The following is a 12,440-nucleotide window of genomic DNA, read 5'->3' as shown; positions in this document are numbered from 1 at the left end:
TCCAACACGCTGGTCCAGTGCGGATTGGCAGTTCGACCGTATTTAGCAATCAGGGGCTTGAACCCCAGTCTACTCAAGAAGCGTGTGCTACTGCACTCCCGTTCCTGACCATTCGGCTACAGTGACCCAACGGGACACTTAAATACTTACATTATTTCCTTCTGTTGCTGAAAAAATGTTGCCACGACTTTTCTTTAATTATTTGGAATGATCCTTCATTAGTATCGCTTCGTGTCCCTAACTTATTTCGCACATTTCGTGGCAACTCGGTCCCTTATATATAATTTGCATTTTTTTTTTTTCTTTTTTGTTTTTTCTAGTCCACTCCCAGATTTGGCTGGAATAAAATGTTATCGAATTGTACAACTGGCAAACATCCTGTTATAAGATACTGGATACTATAAATGGTCAGAAAGTGTTTATACGAAACAGAGAGCTAAGTTTGTTGGTGTTTAAAAATTAAAAACATTTCTGTACACCCAAAGGACGATTTCTTTGTAGTTCAATTATCTTTATAAACTGGAACTCAAATACAGGAAACTTCTAGACTTACTTCTAAATGCAAGTGAATATCCTAAACGGACGGATGCAAATGTGAGCTGTCACATAGTATGATCACAGGTTTTTATGTTTGAAAACAACTTTAAAAAATCTGTGATTACTTTGCACAAAAATATACACTATGTCATTCGTTTCAACCAAATGAATATCCCTTATAATTGCACCAAATAAATAGAAGATCCCTAGAGCATAAAATTATAAACTGCAATCACAAACTTATCCAGTAGCACAAAGGATTGCGAGCAACCATTATACAGACCATTATAAAATCCTCAATCAAGTCTCCTCTAAGGTGCCAAATTTCCAAGCTGTGCAACTCACATATTTGAAGCCTTTCCTCATATGGACGCCCTTTTGCCGATCTCACCAGGCGAGTTACCCATCTTTGAACCCTTTCCAAAAGCTCAATGTCTTATTTTTAGGTTCGGTCACCACAGTTCAATACATTGTTCCAGGTGTGATCTAACAATAGCCTTATATAGTGAGATTATGATTTCTTTATCACTACTAGGAAAAGTTCAATGAATCATCGATAGGACATCATGGACCTTTCTTGCAACCTTTCTAAAATGCACGGGAACTTCATGTCTGACCGTATCTCCAAAGTCCCTTTCTTCCACTATTGAATTTAGTTTAATTCCACCAAGTCTATAAGTTATTTTGGGGTTACTGTTCCCCAGGTGTAAGACTGCATTTTGCTGAATTAAAGCATAACTGCTACTTTTCTGACCATCTCTGAAGACTATCTAAGTCACTCTGAAGAAGCTCTGCTTGGCAGTGTTCATTAACTGTTCTACAAATCTTTACATCATCTGCAAATTTAGACATCACGCTCACTATCCCTACATCGATGTCATTTAAGAAAATCAAAAACAACAGTGATCCCAACAGTGATCCTTGGGGAACCCCACTTCTTACATCAACTCAATCTGATGAATAACCATTTATCGCAACACTCTTCCTGCTGCTCCGAAGCCATTTAGCTATCCATTTAAGGATTTTCTCCTGTGATTTCAACCTGTTCCTGCTTAAAAGAAACTGCTCATATGGTACTGAGTCTAAGGCTTTGCTGAAATCCAAATAAACCAAGTCTAAATCTCGAAATTATTCCCTAAATACAGCTCACGAGAGGCCCTGTCAAAATAGCTAACCAGATACACACTGCCCTACCATTAATATCCGGACACCCCTCCATGAATGGCGAAACAGGTCCTATGCATGCAACACGTCACAGAACCTTCTATAAATATGCAACTGGGCTTGGCACAGTGTGCATGCAAGATGACACGTTCAACAGAATTGATCACTTCAACAAATGCTAGACGCCGATTAACATGGTGTAAGGAGCGCGAATCCTGGACTGTAGGGCAGTAGAAAAAGAATCATATGGACAGACGAGCCGAGGTTCGCACTCTACCAGTCTGATGACTGTTCTTGGGTGTGGTGAATGCCAGGGAAACAGTTCCTTCCGATTGTGTCCTCCCAACAATGAAGTTTTGAGGAGGCTTTGTCATGGTATCGGGCTCCTTTCATGGTTTGGCTTGGACCCATTAGTCGGTATGGACAAAATCATGAATGCTCTGCAATACCAGGACATCCTGGACAATTATGCACTTCCAACATTATGGCAATACTTCGGGGTAGGCCCATACCTGTATCAGCAAGACAACGCGCCATGCCATACTGCTCGGGTCGTAACAGAGTGGTTTGAGGACATGGGTGTGGAAAGGTTGGATTGGCCAGCTCAGAATCCTGAATCTTTGGGATGTATTGGATCTTCGGGTACATGCACGTCGAAATCACCCAAAGAACAAGGCCGAACTGGTGGTTCCGTTAAAAGCAGAGTGGAGGAACTTATCACCTGACATTTATAAAAAAAAAAAAAAAAAGAAGCTGGTTGAGAGTTTGCCGCGACACAATTAAAGCTCTTTCTTTGTCTAAAGTATCAGGTGTCTGGATATTAATGGTAAGGTAGTGTATATTAGGGTCACCTGGAGTGTTAATTCAACTACCCATGTGTATTGTGTCTGTAAATTGCGTGTGTCTTCTTGCCTTCTTTGCTGGACGAAAAACTCCTTTTTGTTTTTTTCAGGTAAAAAAAAAAAAACCTTGCTATCTACGCCTGAGATCGACGGGATTCGAACCCGGGCCTTTTCCACCCGGTGTGGGGTGGACGGTGACGATACCACTGGGCAACCCACGCAGACTGTTGCAGATATAGTGGGTCTTTCCCAATCCAACGGAATCACTCTCGAGTCCAGTGATGCTCTCATAATCAGCCATAATGGTTCAATGCACTCACTTGCCGCCTCCCTTAAGATTAAAGGGTAAATGCCACCAACCCCAGGAGCCTTATTGGCCTGTAGGCTCGAAACTTTTTTCATTAAATAAACGTGTGAAATTTCAGCATCATTAATTACATTTGTTTCAACTTCACTCCCAGAATTTCTCATTGAAATAAAGTGTTTTTCTTCTGTAAATATCGATGCAAAGTAACTGTTGAGTTCATCTTCAACTTCAGCTGGGGTATCTAATAGTGTCCCATGTCCATTACATAAGGGTCAGATGTGGTTTGTCCTTCTCTTCTTTTCATTTATACTGTATATGTGAAGAATTCTTCATCCCACGCTGTACTCCCCTTGCCAGCGATTTCTCATAATCTGCCTTTGCCAGCCTGATCTTTTCTGTGGCGTTATTAACTAGGGGTACGTACGTCTCAGTTCACTGTACATTATATTTCCCCATTTCAATTTAAATAGTGATTGGAAATATAATGCTATTGAAACACATGCTGTACCAAACATTGTAGTGTGGTTGAGGATGGACAGCCAACAAGAAATGTCTGAACCATTGTCATGAGGTATTATTTTCTTTAAACATGCCAAAGAAAAGGCTCTTTATGATTCCCTTGTTTCACTGTATTTATTTTATTGATTAGTTTTGTTTATAAATTGTATTTAACATATGAATTATTTTGGTGGTTTTATTACTTAATTAATATAAAGATTTTTCAAGGGTAAAATTTAAAAACAATACCAATTTAAGATTTATCTGTAAAATTCAATTTGAGTGGTATTTAAAAGTACATTAAAATTATTTTTATTTTATTCATGAAAGAGAAATATCCAAGCAGCCTCACAGATCGACCTTCTTTAGGATTTCTTCTCGAGAAATCCTAAAATCTGCAGGACGGATCTTTATCTCAACAGCTGCAAGAGAATAGTGATATCCTTTCCATGACTTCCAGTCGATTCCATTAGCAAAGCTCGTGTGATTTCCTTTCAAATTAAGTCCATTGAGGTTGGACGAGTGGCAGGAGACGTACCACCAGGCTCCACTGTATTCTGGAGCACAGTTCTTTTTCCAAGAGTCGTTGTCCTTGTCTTTGGTGGTGAATTTGGCTCCATTGTGTGCGGTCAATGAATCACCTGAAAAAACAAAAGCCTGCTCTAAATAATAATTATACTTTAACATGTCCCATTACATATTTCGGCTCATATTTTTACATTATACGTTTACTACAATGTACAATTCAAAAGATGGAAACCATACGTATTGCTATCGAACTCACCAGCGTTTCCGGTGTATTCCTGAACATGCAGTGTATAATAATTTTCTTCACCATCAATCGAAAATTGGTCATACAAGGCAAATCTGGAGTTACCATCCATGTCTTTAAGATCAAACCTAATAGAATTCTTTCTTTGCTCTGATAGTGCATGGATATTATCGTTACCTTTAAAAAGAATATTTTATTAACCTATTTATATATTAAATTGAAGAAAAAGGAATTTTTTACATCTTTTATAATGCTGCCCACAAGCAGATGCTTTTAAATAGATTTCTTGCAATGTTAAGCCCAAAGTTTTATGACTGGTCCAAACATACATTGCAATTGAGTTGAAGGCTAGCGCACATTCAGTGACAATGGGTTAGAACAGGAAAAAAAAGGATGTAAATCCCTTCACAAGAGGTACCATAATTATTTATTTAGTGTAGATGGTTCCAGCTGGAGAACAGCAAGCCAGTCTTGTATATCTGTGCAAATACCGTTCTTAGCAAAGAAAATGAGTACAGTGGTGTCCAGAAAACGAAAGCATTGGACATTACAGCGGTGGCACATGGTGATGAACATACCACACAGTCCCGGAATCAGATAGATTCGCCTGAGGATGATGTATACCAAAAAAGAAAAGAAAAGAAAACCGGTTTGGCCCAAATTGTATTCCATTAACGATGAAATTAGGCGGTAGAAGTGTAATGGTTTGGGCCACTAATATGGTTTGGACTGGGCTCACCAGTTTTCATCGATGAAATCATGCATGCAGTCTATTGGAATATTAGCAAAAATTCTGCTTTACTTGAAATGTCTCTTCTTTAGAGCGGGTTCGTACTTGAATCAGCATGACAATGCTCGGTGTTCCAAAGAACAGTCATCACAAGAGCAATTTGAGAGGAATAAATACAAAACCTGCCGTTTTCCAATCTCTCCAGAATTTTATCAACCATTAAAGTCTATGGACATTATTCTCGATATTGTAATGCATTTTCCAATACTCTTTTTAATTCAGTGTCGCAGAACACATTGGAAGATAGTATCGTATATATATATATATATATATACAACATTTGATGAACTCGCCAGCTGCTTAAGAAAGAACCCATTCCATTTATATTATCATAAGCATATTGAACACGTCAATTTCAACATCTCAAGAAGATCGTGATTGCATTTAACAAGAACTTCTTCCTTAAAAACACTGCATGCTCTCGCAAAGGAAATCGCGAAAATTACACAGATCTTCATCGGACAGGAGACAGTCTAGTCCAGAATAAAACACTTGCCAATAAACACGACAGACATAATAATTGCCTAAAAAAATCATTCAGGAAAAGCAATTCCTTCTTAATGGAATCTGTCTACCTTCAGTCCACAATTCTTGTAATATCAATGCTCCAAAATTCGTCATATTTGTATCCGAAGAATTTCAGATACAGGAGATTGCAGCTATTACCAAGAAGATTGTAAATTTTATGTATACTCTTCTCTGAGGGAAGCCTCAAACAAGTCTGCAGTTTTCCATTGGAACGAAGGCTGGTCCCTAATGGATATTCCAGTCTTTCCCACAAATGCTCAATTAGATGTAGAAATCTCAAAAATTATACGAACTTCTGTACATAAATAAGAAGAGTGCTAAATCATTTCATTGTAATTCGAAGGACATTGGAAATTATTTCTTACAACCTTCTTCATAAGACAGGGAATTAAAGAAATAAGATTATTGTTTACAATCTTATTTTCAGCGTCTAATTATAAGATCCTGTTTAACTTATTATTTAAGGCATAGGTATATATTTATATATCTTAAACACAAATAATATAATAACAAAAATGAATTCCTCCTACGTTAAATAAATAAAAGACTAAAATTAAAATGTAATTTCAATTAAAAAATTTAACTCAAATTTTAATTCATTAAAATAAATTTAATTCAAATTTATTTTAATAAAATCCTCAATTTTAAAATCTTAACGCTAGTTTTAGTGTAGTCCTTGACGAGAGTTAGGCGCCTTTCAGGATTTGGACTTAAAGCATGATTATCTTCGATCACAGAAACATGTTTGGCCACATGACTGAAGGAATCAACGAAAACAGGAACTTATTCAAATATTCTGCTCACCTAACCAGAACTCACCATCGAGATCTCCAAAACCAATTTTGTATTCTTCCCAACCTTTCTAAAAGTAATCAGTTGGTCTTCCAAAGTCTCCTCTCCTTTGAATTATCTGAAAAACAAAGGAAAATTTTTAAATTTTGTTAAAAATAATAGTTTAAAATAGTTTCTTTTATTAGAAACAGTACTTGCATTCATCTAAAACTATCATAGTGTTTGCAAACTGCTTTTTTCTCTTGAGCAGTTTAAAAATAGTGGTCATTGGCTAATTATCCATAAAGAATGTCACGTAGCATCAGAAGGACTTAGAGAAGTCCTTCAAGGTGCTTTCTAAAATACCAATGTTTATTTTTATTTTCCCAATCATTATCGAATGTTTTTATTCCAAATACTAGTATGTATCTTTATCCCCAATATGCATTCCAAGGTTCAACTCTCTTCAGGTCAAAATCCAATTTATCGCAGATGATTGTACCATTACCTCTGCATTCTTTGGATTCGGTGCGTAATTGCTAACTCAATAACCATGAGTCTTGAAATTTAAATGCAATAAATTCAAGTGAAATTCTTAACCGGTTTAACCTTATTTTTATAAGGTTAAACCGGTTAAGAAATGAGTTAAAAATTTCCACAACGTCGTTCGTTAATTGGTGGAATAATACTAGTTCTGAGTTCCTCAATATTTACTGAATGTAGGATAAAAAGAGTTCTACTCACTGTCCATCCTCCTCCGTCCGTAGACATGTCACAGTACACGTCAATGCTATCCCTGATTACACGATTTCTGGGCCATATCTTATAGATACCACTGGTGTTATAACCTCCTTCCAGTACTTCGACACAATCCATTGGTTTGTAAATACATCGCGAAGAGCCCACTGTAATGAGAATAAAATTATACGAAAACATTCAGCTATGTTGTGTAATCATAGGGTATAATACTTCTAGCATGGGTGTACAACGAACGTGTATTTTTAGAAAGATAGAATGAAAAGGAAAATGAGATCACAGATGTGTTGAAAGTATTTCATCTGTGTGGATTATCTCACAAAAATATACAAACTGTGGTCCAGCATTGGTGTATGGGATTGATAACTGCCTTTACATTTCCGAAATCCGGAAAACTCCAGGTCCAGCAGAGATCAGGTCCTGAGGGGTCACGTCAATTTGGTGTAGAAATATTCTTAGTAAAAGGGATTTGATAGGTCCGGCTGTACTAACTACGACGCTTCAACAAACTGGTAGTAATCGATAGCGGTGGATCTTTGAAAGCTTCTCCCATCTATTAATAAAAGATCTATTAAATGTATTTGCGTCCAGTATTCACACATCTGATTAATGTAGAAAAAGTACATTCGAACTCAATATGATACTGAGTAATATAAGCAATACATGTCATCTGAGGAGATATACGCCTTGGTATAACTCCAAATTCTGAAGGTGGAGAATCTCCAAATTGGAGATCCTCCAAATTCCGATTTATTCTAATCATTTTTGTCTTTCAGCCAAAGCAGCCAACGAGGATCAATGTATTGTATTTTAGCAAAGCAGTAATTCGGCTACTGATACGGTGTTTTGGCCTGAGCCGAAGCCGAAGTTCCAATTAATCCCAAAGGCGTTCAGTGGATTTAAGGTCGGATTCTTCATACGCCAAAAGTGTGGACCTTTACGCCCCTGATCTCCACGGATTGGTTTTGATTTCTTGGCACAGGATCTACCAGTCCAGTCTAGCCTGAATAATCCTCAATAAATGTTCCAATTCGTGAATTGGATTCGAATCCAGACCTTTCTTTCTATCTTTCTGGAGCTTTAAGTATCGAAGAAAATTAATTAATTTATATAAGCACACAAAAATGGTCGTTTCAAAAAAGGAGCTGGTATTATTTGCGATATAGAAACAAGAAAATATAAAACACGTCTTACCTTCGGCCAAAACATCTCTCAGTAAAGCAAATCCATCATCAAATTTTTCCTTTGCGCGAATTACTTTGCAATTTAAGCCATCAGGATGCTTTACTCATTAAGAAAATCGTAAAGATGAGGAACAGTACTCGCTGCATCACCATCTGAAATGTTACACAATAGTATTCATCTAAAACACTCAGCATTACGAACAATCCTTGACAAAACTTATAAACCAAAATCGCGCTTTAGTTATAAGAAAAATATCTCCAAATATCAATAAAAGGGAGTGGGAAATGCAATTTTATTGGGTAGGACAAATACCCTACCCTGCCATAAATATCGGGACACCTGCGTGTCTAAACACGATTTTTTTGGTGTGTTTTAATTTTCACCCTCGTCCATTCTGAACTTTAACTCAATGGACTGAAGTATAGGTAGTGTTCTAATTGTGGAATACTTAAATACTTACATTATTTCCTTCTGTTGCTAAAAAAATATTGCAACAACTTTTCTGTAATTATCTGGAATGTTCCTTCGGCAGTATCACTTCGTGTCCCAAGCTTAATTTGCAAATTTCGTGGCAGCTCGGTCCCTTATATATAATTTGCATTTTTTTCTATTTTGTTTTCTAGCCCACTCCCACATTTGCTTGGAACACAATGTTATCAAACTATCTTGCTGGAAAACATCCTCTGATAAGATGCTGGACACTATAAATGTACAGAAAGTTATATCTCTCAGAGCTAAATTTACTGTTTAAAAATAAAAATATATTCTGTACACCCAAAGGACGATTTCTTTGTAATTCAATTATCTTTATAAATACACAACGTTTTCCTCCGGTTTCTGGAATGAAGATTTCTAATCACAGACTTCTTGACAGAATATCACGTGGTCGGTCAGAATGACTCCAGAGAGAGAGAACGTCTCATAAGTTGATGTAATAAATATCCCATGTGTTTCCTGGCCAGGGTAGCTTGGATTTAGTCCATACAGAAACATTTTATGTTCCCTCAGTTTCGAATCAAAAATCAGTATGGAATTATCGTTATATCATTAAACGCCAAACCACAAGAATTCATCATCAACATGAACTTGAACCTGCTTAGGTCTTTTAAGACCTATTCCGTTGTAGCTGTTGGAGGTGGTCTTGATCTCACCATTGTATTCTCGATCGGTCCACCTGCCTCTAGGTTTGCAGTTAAATGCTAATTTTGAGATCCGGTTTGGGTTCATTCTTTCTATGTGAGTGATCCATGTTTACTAATACCGTTTTATGTCATTTACCATATTATCTACTTTTAATTTCTCACGAATATCTGAATTTCTTTCATGGTCTAGTCTTGCAAAGCCGAATAATTATTGTCTTAAAAATCTCATTTGTGCTGCTTCTTGTTTTTTGTTCATCTTTCTTTTTTATGATCCAAGTCTCACAACTGTAGAAGAGGGCTGATTTTGAAGTGATGTTGTGCAATCGTAATTTTGTTTCAGTTGGGATAACAATTTTGACTCTTTGTACGTTTTTTTCCACATAATCCCATTGATTTTGTGTGTTGAGGTGGAGATCTTCATCTCGTACTTTTTGCCTATTTTATTCATTTCATTAACTACGATCTGTACTTCATTTTCCGATTTTGCAATTATAACTTGATCCTCAGCATATATAGGTTGGATTTTATTCCTTTGTTCAACTGTATTCCGTTGTTAACTCTTTGTTTCCATTCTTTAATAATTTTATTGATGTTAATATTAAATAAATTTGGTGATGGTCCACAATCTTTGTTTGATTTGTTTATTTTTGTTAATTGGGTCAATAAATAGCAGAAATATTGTTGGGTTGAATTCTCTTCTTTTTTCCAAAATTTGTAATGAGAAAACGGCATCTATTGTACTTCTGCCTTTTCTGAACCCACTTTTCTCAATATGAGTCTCTCACGTCACTGTATATTATACTTCAACATTTCATTTTGTGTGTTGAGGTGGAGATCTTCAGACAGCCTGCGAAATGCACTTTGTCTATATAATTTTTGTAAAGTACACCTTTTGAGACTTTATTGGAATAAAAGAAAATAACGCTAATTTCAGATAAAAGCATCTTAGAAGAAGCATTGGTTACTGTGGTACTGTTTGTTCTCGAGATACCCTAAAATCTGCAGGACTCTTTCAACTGCTGGAAGAGAATAGCGCTGTACCTTCCACGAATTCCAGTCAATTCCATTTGCATAGCTCGTGTGATTTCCTTTCAAGTTAAGTCCATTGAGGTTGGACGCTTGACAGCCGTTGTACCACCAGGCGCCACTGTATTCTTGAGCATAGTTCTTCTCCCAGATATCGTTGTCCCTGTCTTTGGTGGTAAATTCGCGAATATTCTGAACATCTGGAATATTCCTTCAGTGGTATCGCTTCGTGTAGCAAGCTTAATTAGCACATGTCATCCCTGAAAGAATCATCTGCTCGGAAAGCAGGTTAACGTTGTCGCAATAAATGGTGGCCCAGTCGTGCCTGGATGTATTAGTATTAGTATTAGAAATGTGAGTTACGCACCGCGGTTCCTGCCCACCTGGCTACGGAGGCACCAATAATAATAAAATTAAATAAAATAAATTCTTAATAAATAATAAAAGAAAAGAAAATAGATAACCTATGCATTTCCCTCCTCCATTAGGTCGCTATCCATTTGACGTTTGAATTTCTCCAAACTCTCAGCCTCTACCACCCAAACTTATGCCAATAATTTATAACTAGCTGGCTAAAATAAAACTTCCTGCAGTCCAATCTTAACATTTCCCCCCGTAACTTGAAATTATGGCCCCTATTTCTAGATTCATTCATAACCGTGAAAATTTTGTCCTCATAGATTTTTATTTTGCCTCTCAGGGCCTTAACCACCTCAATCAAATCTCCTCTAAGGTGCCTAGTTTCCAAGCTGTGCAACCGACATATTCGAAGTCTTTCCTCATATGGACGCCACTTTGCCGATCTCACCAAGCGAGTTACCAGTCTTTGGACCTTTTAATGAAGTCCAATGTCTTTTTTATTAGGTTCGGCCTCCACAGTTCAACACGTTACTCCAAGTGTCGTCTAACACTAGCCTTATACAGTGGGATTATGACTTCTTTATCTGTACTAGGAAAAGTTCAATAAATCGTTGATGGTACACCATGGGCCTCCTTGAAACCAGTCTACAATGCTCGGAGAACTTCATATCTGACCGTATCGTAATACCCAAGTCCCTTTCCTCCACTACCTTAATTTCAACTCCGCAAAGTGTATAAAGTTATTTTTTTGGGTACTGTTCATCAGGTGCAATACCTTACACTTTTCTGGATTAAAGCATAGCAACCGTTTTCTGACTATTTATTAAAATCAAAAGCAACAGTGGTCCCAATAGTGATCCTTGGGGAACTCCACTTCTTACATCAACCCAATCTGGGGAATAACCATTTATCACAACCCTCTGACTCCTGCCCTGAAGCCATTCATCTATCCATCTAAGGATTTTCCCAGTGATTCCAACCATTTCCAGCTTATAAAGTTATCATGTGGGATTGAGTCAATACCCCAGACTGTTATTTTCTTCACATGCTGATGTCTGTTGTGTGTTTTGTGGAATAAATAATAATATATTATACTGCCAGAGAGATATTCGTAATAAATAAACTCTTTAAAAGTTTTAAAGTCTATTTGCTGTTTGCTGGTAGCAAAATCCGAATTTCCTGCAGAAAAATCATCCTAACCTTACCTGAAAACGATTAACTCAGTACCATTGTGAAAAAGGTCCCTTAAAATTCCATTGATGGGATTAGAACTCAGCGCGTTTCTTCCCAGTGTGGATAAGACGGCGATACTACCAAATATTCTGACCACAAGGGCTCAGCAGGACAGATCACAGAGGTGGCTACCATGGCTCTTTCTCCCGGAATGCTGTTGAAACGCATGCTATACCGAACATTGAAGTGTGGTTGAGGGTGAACAGACAACAAGAAATGTCTGAAACGTTGTCAGGAGGCTTTTTCTAGTTTTTACTGAATTGTCTTTTAAGTTAAAGTGTGAAGTATTATTTTCTTTAAACATGCCAAAGAAAAGGCTGTTTATAATTCCCTTGTTTCGTTGTGTTTATTTTATTTATTAAATATATTAGTTTTGTTTATAAATTTTATTTAACATTTGAAATTTTTTGGATTTATTACTTAATTAAATATAAAAATTGTTCAAAATTTTAAATTTAAAAACAATAACCAATTTAAGATTTATCCATAAAATTCATTTTGAGTGGTATCTAAAGGCACATTAAAATTA

General features: G+C 36.7%; 1 pseudogene; it reads right to left on the bottom strand.

Annotated features, from left to right (window-relative positions):
- Positions 1–3,696: 3,696 nt before the first annotated feature.
- On the bottom strand, positions 3,697–7,728 carry LOC150082724 (techylectin-5A-like; annotated as a pseudogene).
- Positions 7,729–12,440: the final 4,712 nt, after the last annotated feature.

This window comes from Mastigoproctus giganteus, chromosome 7 (assembly GCF_048544385.1).
Source record: "Mastigoproctus giganteus isolate SK-2022 chromosome 7, ASM4854438v1, whole genome shotgun sequence".
NCBI lineage: Eukaryota > Metazoa > Arthropoda > Arachnida > Uropygi > Thelyphonidae > Mastigoproctus > Mastigoproctus giganteus.
The sequence above is the reverse complement of the archived record's forward strand: the minus strand, read 5'-3'. Positions and strand labels throughout refer to the sequence as shown.